We start from the raw sequence: 14,539 nt of genomic DNA, 5'->3' as shown, positions 1-14,539 counted from the left end.
TGTCGATTGTACATTATTGAATTGTAACCTGATGAAAATAAACTGGCAAAGTGCTAGTCCATAGAATGCAACCTGAAAAGGTACCCTGAATTGTGGAGCCTCCGAGCGTGCATGGTATTTGATGGCGAGGTCTGCTGCATGTATATATAGTCAGTAACATGAACAGTGCCACTAATGAAGGTTGGATGCACAGTAGGGTGCAACAACGATGCAAAACTGTGCCCCACCTGTACTGGAAAATGTGGGCAATTGTCTGTTGGATGGGCTGACAAACAAATGAGACCATCACGCAGGCGGAGGTGGTAACCACTGTTATCTTTAGCACACTACCCAGTTACCTTGGCAGATAATGCTTAGAGAGTAGGAGCCAGGATGGTAACAATAATGAGCAATGCCAATAGGTCTCGCCTTTTGGTTTGCCTATACCGACTTATTGGCTTTGTTAATGTTTTTTACAGATGAAGTCCGCATTGGCAAAAGAAAAAAGCATGAGTACCAATGATGAAAAGCACTGGCAAAACAAATAAAAATAAAAATATCCCAATGATGTGTATGCATGCATGCGTATTTCGCTTTGTTCATGTGCATCATGGCACTACTGATCCACAAACTAGAGGCATAGTAGATAAACAACTTCCCTACTGACTCCACAACGGACAATATACTCAAACCCGGTATGGTAGCTAGTCATTTGGCTCACCTTCGACCAAAGGGTATTCCTTTCCCCTGTAAACAAAGAACCCCAAGTTTTGTGGATGGAAAGGCCTTACTTATTCGTGACATGCTTCACCATCGACTGGTCTGCCATACTGTGTTAGGATAGTGGCAATACGGTGGTCTCAAACTTTGTATAAAAGAGCTCAGTATAAAGTAATTCTGGTTAATCAATGGGTCCAGATATCATATTAAAATCTCCTCTGTGTAAACCCAGAGCATTCCCTTTTTTCAGAGGGTACACAGAGCAGGGTTAAAAAGTGTTGAACCTGGGTGTTTTTACGATTCAATGTCACAACAGATCCATTTTCCTCCATTGATAAAAAACCCGGAGGGAGGGTCCACGTCCTTCTTCAGGGCATTGAACAGTACCTCTACAGTCCACCCTGCATGCGTAATCATGCACTAAGGTAGGAATAGGTCTTACCTCTAATTGTCCCATCAACGTCTCCGGTACCACTCCTGTAGTCACACATTCATCAAGGTACAGGTCCCACCTTGGACCCTTGAGGCGACAGGGTATGAGACGTGAATGTGACGGTTAGAAGTAAGACCTGGTCTTACCATAGTACATGATTACACACTCAGGATGGACTTAACCAGAATAACTTTATTCTGGGTTCCCTTGTACAAAGGCACTGTTCTAACACGGTGGGGCTGACCAGCCAATGATGAAGAGCTCCACAAATAAGCTGGTGAGGCCTTTCCATCCATAAAACTCGAGTTTCCTTGTTCACAGGGAAGGATAAACCCTTTGGGCGAAGGTGAGCCGTCATGACACTGCAGCAGCCGAGTGTGATGATATATGTGCACCTGCATCACCACACATATGCTCGCGAACCGCATAACACAGCCAATATTTTTTTAATGTGTATTTATTGTTCTAAGAGGGTGAATGCCTATCTTGGAGAAGTAATGGGGTTGATTATGATGGCGGGCAGATCGATCCGCCCGCCATCACAACCACATTTACCCCTCGCCATATTACCACAGTGGGGGGGTACCGTGGCAGAGGGAAAGTCCGTCTGACGCTTTTCCGCTGGTCGGCAATCGTCACGATTGCCGGCCGGGTGGAACTCGGGTACAATATGGTGGCGGTGCCTGGAAGCCACATCCATCCTAATTATGATGCCTGGCGGTTCAGGCCTTCCCATGGCGGTGATGCCTATGGTACCCCCCCTACATTGCCATGCTCAAGGTGGCAGGCACCGCGCAGTGCCTGTCACGTTGTGCATGGCAATGCACAACATGCCTCTTTGGCAGTGCAGCGGGTGCTGCTTACAGCAGCACCCGCTGCAATGTAAAAGATGTGGGATGCGACCGCCAGGGTGGCATCGCATCCTAATTGGCGGTGCGGGACCGCTGCCCCCCTGGCAGCACTGAAGTCTGCCCGCAATCCTAATGGGGCCCTAAATAAAAAAAAAAAAGGATTAAAACATCAATGAAAGCACATTTTAAGAAAGAGCCAGCCCAGCACAGAATTACCATTGCTAGGCTCTACAAGATAAAACATTTAAAAGGACGCTACTATGAAGAGCAGGAAAGGAAGGGTAGAGCAAGCATGGGGAATGTAAGCGCTATCGAACAGCAAGAGCAAAGGGGAGGAGCAACTAAGAAACTGAGTGGGTAGGGAAGGTGGTTAGAGAAAGAACGCAAAAACTGGGCTTGGAGAAGAGTGGGAAGCAAATGACAAGTGTACGTGGGGGGCTGGGCAACATGGGGTGGAGATTTGAGGCGGAAATGTAACAAACCATGGAGGAAGAAAACACATGCACTCCTAACCCATGGTGTGCTGTCAGATAAAGACAAAAATAGTTTTCTGAATGGGAGCTGTGGAAGGATACAAGTCATCCATTCAAAAAGATGGTAAGGTAGCCATGCTTCAAGTGAGGGACAAATCCATGAAAATGAAGACATTACATCTAATGAGAAGTATGCATTTAAGATCGTCAAGAACGCAGCATATGGTAAGCATTGCGCTAGCCGAAAGTCCACTGTAATTATTGATACTGTCCACAATAAATCTGCCAGCATGCAAGATCACAAAATGTTAACAGTTCCCATGCTATCCCATTCATGGAACAAAGAAGTGTGTGGTCTTGGTGATAATAGGTAGACTTGGGCATTGTGAATTCTTCTACAAAAAGAAAATTGGTTTCAACAATGAAGCACATTTCACTTCAATGGCCGCAAAAGGGGAGTGGAGTGCTTTAGCCCGGCTTTACGCCTGCCAAAAAATATCACAGTTGTGTTTCCTGCTTCCTGTCCCATTGTGTTAGTCGCATTTAATTCCGGTGCTGATTTCCTGCTCCTGATACGTGCGAACAGCTGCTGCTTTAATTTAGAAGTAATGGCCATGGATAACAGAGAGGCCCTCCCACATCAAGTGCTGCCCCACAGACGGGTAGTGGATGGTGCTCTGAGAGCACAAAGGAGTGTGTGTCTCTGTGTGTGGGGGTAACTGAAGGATATATGTATTTACTTCAAAAGTGGTATAGATTGTAACAAACACTGTAAATCGAATACTGGCAGAATAGCAGAAGTCTTTCTAGCACATGTATGTGGGGATCTATGAAAATATGTTGTGCAACACCAGTGAGCTATGTTGTGCAACACCAGTGAGCCCTGATTTTAATGTAGGGATGGTTATTGATTGAAAAATAGAAACAAAAGGCTACATTTTGGCAAAATCAAGGAACACTTCTGACAACTTTTAACCATCTGCAGAGTTAGAGTCTTCATCATTTTAAGTTTAAAAGAGACCAATGGCGGTGGCGTAAAATCGCACCGCATGAAATGGACGTCAACTAGGATACCGGGGGTAGTGAATGCTACTCCTACCTTGCACTTTGGTACCCCATGCACTGTTCGTCCTAGCCCTGGTCTCAAGGGTCATGAAGGATGTAAAATTAAAAGGACTGCAAGAGTCCAGTTTGCGTCTGTAGCTGAAAGTCCTTGCCCTTCTGAAACCCCGAAGAAGGAAATAGGAGGATGCTCCGGAGATAAAAGTGGTACCAGGAGGTCTGCACTGTGATGTCATCACTGATCAAAGGGCTTAATGAAGAGTCTACTGTCCCTGGCTCTTTTGAGAATCAGCGTCGAGGCCGCCTGGCAGATGCTCATTTCTTGAGGCGAGAGCTATGCGTCTCTAGGGCAGTTGGGGACGGCAGATTCATAAGGCAAACAGCATCATCGTTGGTGGCCTTGTTGGCAAGGTCAGGCGAGAGGTCAAACCTTTATGGCCATTACTTTTTCACCCATTTGTTGACCTCTAGAGAGGTTTGAAGTACTCTAGAAGAGAATCTTAGGAGGGCACAGATAAATGTGCTAGGGCCACCAACAAAGGATATATATACACACACACAAACACAACATAACATACCTATTATTATGAGGACCGGCCATTGACTGTAATGAAGTGTGTAATTACTATTCGAACTCCACGTGTGCTTTGATAGTGGGGTAGGTTATAAAGTGGACCGAAGCAAATCTAACTGTGCTTTTAGTTTTTCCATCCACTTGCTCAAAAGTACTGAAACACACTTCGGAGACTGGTCCTAACAATGCGCTGATCCTCACAGAGATGGTGTTTGGGTCGGACAAGGTTAACCCATGCTATGAGGACCGATCGGTCCCCGCAGCATAGGTTATGTGCAATCCCACATATGTGTATATGTGCATATCTAAATATATGTATATGTGTGTGTGTATACATACACAAACATGCACATAAACAACTTATCAAGGAACTTCACCAAAAAGCATGACAGAAGAATAGGGACAGTATTTTATTTTGTGGAATTGTGAGTCAAGAGAGCAAAAACAAGCAAAATAAAAAATAATAAAAAATATTCATAAACATTTAATAAAAATATAAACAACTTAGATACAAGGAGGAAAATATTTGCAATGCAATGCTTGCCCTTACAATTCTAATTGCAACCAAATAAACCTTAAATAATACGTATAAAAACTTAGCATTAATACTCCATTCAAACAAACATTTAAAAAAACACATGCTTGAAAGAAAATCAAATGTATTATCCTCACTCCCACCTGAGCAAAAGAAGAGAATGTGTCGGACTTTCTATGGGTCAGATTTACTATTTGCAGTCCAACCTGAGCAGCAGTAGGGATGGCGTTAAACTTTGGAGGGGTCAGATCTGCTATTCCCACTCCAAACCAAGCAACAGTAGGGAAAGCATTTACTAATATAAAAAAGTATATCAATAAAATGTTTTTAAAACATATAAATGATTGTGCAAAACATAAAAATATAAATACATTAAAATCTGTAACATAATTAACAAAACTATATGACTGCAATAAAATATATTTAAACACATAATTCATTAAATCAATAAAAGTTTCACCAATTAATAATTAATGAATACATTTTAAAATGAATACAAATATATTCATAAAAACTATGAATTGCAACTTCCATACAAACAGAGCACACCAAAAAAATAATAAGAATTATAAACAGAAATTAATCATTTGTGAGGTCGTCAGTGATATCACTGACCATGTCATGAGCGATGTAATATGTGAGGTCATAAGCAGTGCATTGCAGGTGAGTAAGTTACAGTTATAGCTCAGGTAACTATAACTGCTGAATTTCACTGGTTTTGTACAAGTGAAATCTGAGCCTAACTATAACGTCCCTGCAACCTTTGGTTTTTTTTCAGCCCCGGCTGCTTTTGGCCCTGAGAGCCCCACCCCAGGGGTCAGGCCTTTTCCTTTTCTTATAAATAAATAATGGGAGGGGACCACCGACCCTTTCCTGGGCCAATTTCAGCCCCGGGGACCACCATCACCAGGGGGCCAGCCTCTAGTGTGGGGGCACACTCTTTTCTTGATTTTGCACTGGGAAGGTTGTGGCCCTGGGGCTACCTGGGGTGTATGTACCCCGCACTCAAATTAAAGCCCAGCGAGGTGGCGGACCCTGGGTCTGCGGAAGGTCTATGCTGCCCCCCCATTTTTTTCAAATTAAAGCCCAGGTAGGTGGCAGTCCTCAGGGCTGGGGGGGCCAAGTGGCCCCCATTATTAAATAAATAAGCCCCGGGGAGGTGGTTGTCCATGGGGCATAATAAGACCCAGGAGGGGATGCTTGTGTGCCTCCCCTTCTTTATTTATACAATACCCTAGGGACCTGGACCACACGGAGACCAATTAATAACAAAGCGCAGGAGCCCAAACTTTATTTTTTTTCCTTGTGATTTAAGGATCCCGCACGACTCCCGCCTATTTTTTTTTTTTTTTATTCTTTCTTGGCCCTGGTGGCTGGGTCCCTGTGGGACCACCCCAAGAGGCCTAGGGGATCAGGGTATTTCTACTGTGCCCTACTTTCTTTTTTTTTTGCCTGCCAACATTTCCCAGTTTGTTGGCAACCAATCAGATCTCAGCGTGAGATCGGGAGCGGTCACAGACCCTGCGCATACCCAGATATACAACTGGAAATTTCTTTAGAGTTCTCCATAGCTACTGAATAGATTTACACCAAATCACAAAAAGGTATTTCCCTTAACCAACATCTACCTTCCTGCCCAATTTGGTGTCATTCCTTTCAGCAGTTCGAGCTGTAGCTGTGTCTAAAGTTCCTATGGAAATTAACATGGGGATCAAGCATTTTGCCCTCCCCCCCCCGCCCCTTTCCTTGGCCACCGCTGGAAGGATCACCACAAATCTTTCAAGGAAGCAGATGAATTGGGCATCAAATTAGTTTTGAACAGTTCATGAGGATTTGTCAAACAACGCCATAGTTCATGTCAAGACAAAAAATGCTCATCCTATGGAAGCTACATCCTAACTATAACTACTACTGGCAACCGCCAGCAGGTAATATGTAAATATATATATATTCACTGAAAAAAACACAGGTTACAGGAACGTTATAGTTAGGCTGTCATTTCACTTGTATAAAACCAGAGAAATTCAGCTGTTATAGTTAGTTGAGCTAATGCACGGCTGATGATGTCACATATTACATCATTAATACCATGGTCAGTGACATCTCTGATGACATCACTGATGACACTGATTTTATTTAAGGGAGGGAGGCCCTGGGGAGCCCGGGGCAAGGGTATTCCTTTAAAAAAAGAAATTTTTAAGGAGGGGGCTAAGCAACCCCTTTCCCGGGCCATTTTCGGCCTTGGGGATCCCATCCCTGGGGGATGGCCAGATGGTCAGGGACGGCAGGGGGGAGCCTGAAGGCCCCCTTTGCTTTTTACCCACAGGGAGCTGCTGACATGCAAACTGCAACGTTACAGGGGTGGGCACCCTGGGAAATTCCTGGAGCCGGCCCTAGGGGATGGGGGACCCACCTCCACTTTTGAAGAAGCCCCCAGGGAGATGGTGGTCCCCGGGGCTGTGTGGGGGGCAGGAGCTCCCCCATGCATAATTATCTTAAAAGCCCTGGGGAGGTGGCTGTCCCCAGGGCTGCGGTGCCCGTGCTGCCTATCCGCCTTTAGCATACATAAGCCTGGGGAAATGGCATTCCCCGGGGCTGTGTGGCGGGGCAGGACTCCCCATGCACCTTTTTTTACAATAAAACCCAGGGAAGGTGGCGGTCCCCGGGGATTGGTGTGTAAATATAATTTACACACCAGCACACATCCTATTCACTTATGCAGTCATCCTACTCACTTATGCAAACAATGGACCGTACTTGCATTTACTCAGCTACACACTTATACAAACACCACTTCATTTATTCATATAGATAGTAACTCATATTTAGTGTGTTATAAAATCACTATTACAAATATACAGTTATCCATACAGTCACTCATACAATCACCGAGTCTTATGTATACTTATTTATATACAACAAATGTCACATACACTGCCTTTTATTTTTCTAGTATGTTGGACATGTACCATTGAGAGATATATTTACTCATCACCATACCCATAAAGATATTCAGTCACCCAAACAACTGTTATAACATGTAGTCTTAACCTCATATAGCTACTGAATCAACTATTCACACATCTTTGAGCAGTCACACACCCCTTACCGAACCACACACACATTCACTCCCCCATACAAATATTCAGGTAACTAATCAATAACTAATATAGACTTTCACATAGCTAGTAACCAACAGGTGCAGCAGTTTACATAACAACTGAAAAAGTAATACAGATATTCACACAGTTTAGTCACTATCCAAAGTTTTTAGTGAGACGCTATAAATTAGTCAAGTAAACAATCAGTCACACTGCTTCTAAATCCTCCATTCAGATATTTATATATCAACTCATTCTTCAATGCAGATTGCTATACATAAAAGACAAATTTAAATAACTAACCAAACCACATTCGCTGGATGATGTCATCCGTGATGTCATTTGAGATGTCATTAGTGATGTCATCAGTGATGTCACTGTCCATGTCATGAATGATGTAATATGTGACATCATCAGCAGTGGATTGCGGGCGCGCGAGTTACAGTTAGTACAACTAACTATAACGGAGGAATTTCAATGATTTTGTATGAGTGAAATGTCCAGCTAACTATAACACCTCTGAAACCTATGTTTTTTCAATTAATTTCTGAGGTTTTTTAAATGATAATTCCTAACTATAACCTGCCTGAAACCTAAGTTTTTTTCAGTGAATTTCAAAGGTTTATTAAACGATAACTCTTAATTATAATGTTCAATAACAATATCTGTTTTTTCCTATCTTTTTTAATTATCATCCCAATCTCAACCTAGTAAAAACTGCAAATATCACCACTTTTCAATTGATTCCTTCCGCCAACAAAATCGCCACAAACCACTAAAAAAAACAGACGATAGCTCCACTTACCAGTAATAAATTAACATCAACATTTATCTGGTGTAAGAAGGTCGACTATCTACTGCGTAAATTACACCCAACTCACACTCATATTTAAAGACAAATATGTGATAGAGGTACTAATCATGCACCTCTGACACCCAACAAAATCACAACACCCAGCGCCACCACCACCACAAACACCCCCCCGGATCCCTCCCCCCTACTACCTCAGAGGCACCACAAAACCGGACAAAAGACCTTCCCAAGATACCATATACTCTCAAATGCACAATAGCGGAATGCTCAGAGATGTGGCAACCAACTATGTATAAGGGAGTAAATTCACACATCAACAATAATTTACAGAATCTCAAGTGTACCAGTGATATGCTATACACAACTCACTATAGAAACAAAAAACTTTTCACATGTGAAAATATAGTATTGATACCTGTAGTGTACTGCACAGTGGACGCAACCATATTATCTGAGACTCTGGGGAATATCTCGGTCATGTAGCTGTGTTGTCCCCCCCCTTGAAGCAGAAGCGGAGTGGGCTGGTCCAACATACGCAACTCCAGCGTAAGAGTATAAATAAATAGCCTACGCTTTGGGCGTGGTTCACTTCTGCAAAGAGAAAAGTCTCTGCCATAGCGAAGGTCCTCACCCTACCACATGGCTGCAGCCATGACCACATGCCTCCTCTAAGCATGGGCGGATTTAGCGAATCTGGGGTACGCGAACTTACGTATTTACGGATTCACAATCCGCAAGATCCGCGAACTCTCGCGAATTTGTGGATTTTTGTGTTTTTTGTGTTCACAAGGGTTCGCGAGGATTTGTGTACCAGTTCGCAATTGCGAACTTACTTGTCGGCTCGCAACGGCCGCGACTATGTTGTTTCTACGTCTGGTTCATCATCACAGGTTCACAGCACCCTCTGTTTCACCACTGCCACCCTCTGGTACACCCATGCCACCCTCTGGTACATCCTCACTGCCACCCTCTGGTTGGTTTATCACTGTAAATTATGGGGTTGAAAAAAAGCAAGCACACCTGCCCTGCTTCAACTGCCATGAATTAATTTGGGGTTGATTAATGTGTCAGTGATTTTGAAACTTCCAGTCTGGCTGGCACCTGCTTCCTTCCTTATCTGTAATTTGCTTTCTGTTGCAGTGCAATTTTTTTTCACAGGACCTTTATGGCCTATTTGTAGCTATTCTATGAGCCTGCTGTTTGGGTCAGAGCAGGGTCATAGAATAGTTGCAAATAGGCAACTGAACTCTGGAGGGGTCCCTCAGGAAGCACTAGAGTGAATGGTTACTAATTTTAAGATTGAACTTTTGCACCTGCTGATTGCTTTCAGTTCTGCAAAAATCGTTTTTCTGCAATTTCGAGCGATGTGCGGGGCGCGAATCCGAGCGAGATCGAATTCGGAAGCCGCGAATTCGTGCGAATACACGATTTGTTTTTTTTGCGGCATGTATGTTCGCGTGATTTTGTGCGTGTTCGCAAGGCGCTTGTAGCGCTACGTTTGTGAAGTTACCCTAGCGGTCGTACATGGGCGCGGCCATCTTGTTTGCGTGACGTAATTCCATTTCCGGCCGCTATGTGTAATCTCGCAAAGTGTGCGGCTCGCTAGTACAATTTCGCGCGTGATCGCGAGGAAAATCTCGCGCGAACTTACCCACGCGGTCGTGTACGGGCGCGGCCATCTTGTTTCTCATTCAATGCTATGGTTCTGGGCATGCTCTCTGTATCCTTTCTTAATCTCTCCCATCCTTTGCTTTTTTGAAGTTTTTTTTAATCTATTTTACTTATTATCTATCCCTCTATTTTTTTAGCTGTATATTTTTGTGTTTTCTGCTACTTTTTGTTAATTTTGAACTACTTTTTTAAACGCTTTTCTTTTCTTCTTCCCTGTTCTATTTCTTCTTTCTTATTTTGCTTCCTTTCTGCCCAGACCATGGCAAAGGGAGCCGGGAAGAAGCCCGCATAGGGGAAGGGTCCCGCACCCCGTGCCCGGCTCCTGTGCGGGCGTTTGAGGGGGGAGACAGTGATAGCTCGGGAGATTTTTAGTGCGGAGGAGGTGGCCGCACTAATATTTCACGTCCAGCGCCGCCTCCCCAAGACCATCATGGGAGGCGGCAAGATCGCAACCGGCTACGGCATCCAGAAGCGCTGGAAGCGGTGGGAGAGGTGTGCCGGGCCATGTTTAAACTCTCTGGGGTCCGGCGCACTTATAACCAGGCCACCCACCGCTGGACGGATGTCATGGACGGGGAACGCGACTTGCTGGACGTGCTTGGCGTAGAGATTCCCGGGCTTGGTGAGTAGTAGTAGCTATTTCTAGCTATTTCATCACTACTCTGTTTTATCCGGCTCTGTTATTTGCAAATGTTTGTTTTTTACCAAGAGCAATAATGCTGCAGATTACATTGTAGGTAAATTATATTTCAAAATCTTCTATGCATTTCAGGTGCACTGCTCTCCTTCTCAGTAGCCTTGCTACTATGCTTATTTGTTTTGTATTTTGTGTTCATTTCATTGGCCTGAGAAATTATGTATGAGTGTAGTGTAAAGAACTGCGTAATGCTAGACACTAAGGGTCATATTTTCAATTACCGGCGCATCCCTGCAAAGTAGCAGGGATGCGCCAGTAATTGTGCACCATGCCACCACCACCCATGGGCCCAAAACGTCACAGAAGCCTTACGCATCTGTGCCGTAAAGGCGGCGCATTGCTGGAGTTGCGTGCCAACGATGGCACAGCTCCAGCAATGCTCTGGGGTGCCCTATCTCCCCAATGCTGCATCAAGCCGTACGTCGGCTTCAAGCAGGCGCAGGGTTTGAGTCACGCATCATTGTCCTAAAAGTGACTGATTGACATCTTGTAGATTTCCCTCAGCCACTTTTAGGATTCGTTCCTGCGCAGGAACGCCCTCCCTTGCGCCGGAACGCCCCCTGATGGCGCAGGGCTTTACAACGTGATGCATCTCCCATATGCGTCACTTTGTTAATATACGCCGCACCATGGCGCCTCTTTTGTTCTGCCGCTGCGTCACAAAAGTCACGCAACAATGGAGCAAAAGAGCCGCAAGGGGCTTCAAAATCAGCCCCTACAGACTCAAGTCCAGTCCTTCCTTTAGACACATGGCTATAAGAAGAAATAGTGGTGGTGGTCGGTGGATTTATAGTTTGAGTATTCACTGATCTGCAAGCACGATGGACTTTGTCTGTCACTTCGCGTGCTGCGGACTGCTGCCTGCCAGGCCAAGGTAAACCTTTTTAGTAGTCTGTTTAGTGAGTTACATAGGAACTTTCAAAGTCAACGGTCCGCAAATCAAGCAATACTAATAACGTAGTATACCACATGAGATCGGTCAATATATCCCGTGGAATAGTTGTCTATCTATTTGCTATTTCGCCAAAATATTTTGTATTGTTATTTTGAAATGTTTGATTTGGTTGACAAATATCATCCATGTTTTCTGGTCTTTCTTTCTTTCATGTTTTACATCAGCTCCCCCCAGGGGCAAGAGGACACAGGAGGAGGAGGAGGGTGCTGTTCAGGAGGCAGGCCAGGATCGGGCAGGCGAGGGCTCCTTTGCTGGCCCCAGTAAGTTTTAATTTTAATATAGAGTACCTATTTTTTCCTAGCGTTCCTCATTCGATTTTTTCTAAATCGTCTTTGATCTTCTTGTAGACTGGATCTAAATTCTTATCCTGCCTCGACTATGACTCCCTGTGGTATTACTAGATTATTCTTATTAGTCTGTCTGTGTAGCTAACTAAGATTGCACATTTGGCAATTCCATTGGACTCCCATTCTAGTCAGCAATAGCTCTATGCACTGAGTGCAGTCCTCTGGGATTGTCCATAATGTATTTTCAAGTCTTCGAAATGTTTATGCTTTTACAATTGCCAACAATAAAAAGGTGAATGACCACCAATAAAGAATAAGATACTACTTTACTTTTGGTTTGGATACTAGGACAATCCATTCTACAACTGTTGCAGGGACAAATCTGCACAAACAGAACTATGGACACGACATAATGCAATAAATTATTACATTGTATTTACTTTTTTTCACATTTCTTTATTCCTCCTAGACCAAATATTATATAGTAGTGAGTGGTGTATTCTAACATTCTTAAATGTACTTTGTAGGTGGAACATCTGGTGGCGGGGCCAGCGCGGAGGTGGTGGTGTTGGACGAGGACTCTGGGGAGGAGGCGGTGCAAGTGCCGGACGTTCCTGTGAGGGTTCACACGGTGGTGGCGGAAAAAGGTAAGCTATATATTCCTTACTTATTGAGATTGAAGACTGCATAGTGTGCTTTCTGCATGGGTGTATTATAAATCAACCAGGTAGTAGCCTCCTCTAAATGTACTTCGACTTAGCTGTGAAGTTTTTGGCGAGAAGAATCCCAATAAGATCTGAGATGAACTTGATGGATGGGATGAACGAAAAGCGAAAGAAGGGTGTAAGTAAGTGTGGAAGGACGAGAAATTTAATGATGGCTGGCAAAGAAGAATGATATGTGTTTCTTGGTCCCCGAGGTGGCTGGGAAGGAAAGAAAATGGTATGGTGCATGGCTGGGTGAATGATGAAGCAAGGATGGGTGGAAGGAGAACAGCCTAGGTGGGTGAAACAGAAACTGTATGTGTGCATATAATTTGAATGGATGGATGCCTGGATCATGGTATTATCTGACTCTTAGATAGCATATGTGTATCTAGAGAGAGTAGACGGTCACTGGATGAACTAAGTGTTACCTTGAAGAGCATGTAACACCGCACCCGCACGTCCGTTCCAGTGTAGGAAAGGCAAGGAAAAGAAGTTTTAATTTTGTCCAAATACTACCATGAATAGTAGCAGTAGTTTGTATTGCAACTGCAAGCACAGCATATATCCGGTTCTTACGGTGGACACTCCCTACCTCTCTTAATAACTTTAGTTTAGTAGTAGTACGTCATTCATGTGTGGGTGTATCACTGTTCACTCAATAATAAGCAAAGCACCTAAAGTCATCCCATATGTCATCAAATACATCCCATGTGAAGTGATAGATAATCAAATTATTTAGCTTCTTCATTTTCCTTTTCTAGTACTCATTTGCACTGTAGGGTGAAAGCTAAATTAATTAAGCAGTAGCCCTTGTAACAGAGTATTCTTAGTGCCACCCGTAATAGAAAAGGAAGAGCTTCACCAGCTGCATGTACTGGACCGGTACAGTAACGCAAGTCTGTCTCACTCATCATGGTGTGCGTCTGTTTTTCTCGGGTGCAAGTTCACTGCGCTGGCATTATGCCGGCTTGCATAAGATAACGTACCAATTTTCCTAAACAAGAGAGAAGAAGAAGAAGAAGACTGGTGGACTGTCATAGTCGACTGTAAGGGAAGTCCATAGTGCTCGTAGAATTAGTTCCTTAAACTCCCACTAATGTTAGAGCAAGGATGAAGAAGTGGGAGGTTAGATAGATACTGTCCTCAATAGTTATGTACTGTGCTTTCAATTTGCTACTTGTACTGTGTGACACAACTTTGTGCTCAATCACTTTGTGCTATTAATCTTAAGGAGCATTGGTTACAGACTATGTCTTTCTTTCTTCATATAGTTGCTCCTTCCAAATCAACTAGACCATCACGGAGGGAGCAGGCTCGAATGGCCCGGCAACGGAGGCTGGATGCCACTGTCGTCGAATAGCGGCGGCTGGTGGCCCTGGAGGAGGAGGACACGCAGTCAACCGGTACGACAACAACAACATCTACTGGGACAGCTGCATCCTCCTCCGTGCCCCACGGGCTGCCAGCCAGCGCAGTGCTCCAGCGGTACGGAGCTGGGCTACCAAAGCCAACCGCCACCGCCGAGCAGCAAAGACACCAGCTGCCCCCCCCCCAGGAGTTGCAAGGCACGCCAGCGCCGCTTAGGACTCAGAGTGTCCTACCTGGAGAAGGAGGTCCTTAGCTACAAGAACTTGGTGGAGGGCCTTCCCTTCGACCATGCCACCCTCCGCAAGGAGTATG

This window comes from Lissotriton helveticus, chromosome 7 (assembly GCF_964261635.1).
Source record: "Lissotriton helveticus chromosome 7, aLisHel1.1, whole genome shotgun sequence".
In the NCBI taxonomy this organism is placed as follows: domain Eukaryota; kingdom Metazoa; phylum Chordata; class Amphibia; order Caudata; family Salamandridae; genus Lissotriton; species Lissotriton helveticus.
Note: the sequence above shows the minus strand (reverse complement) of the source record.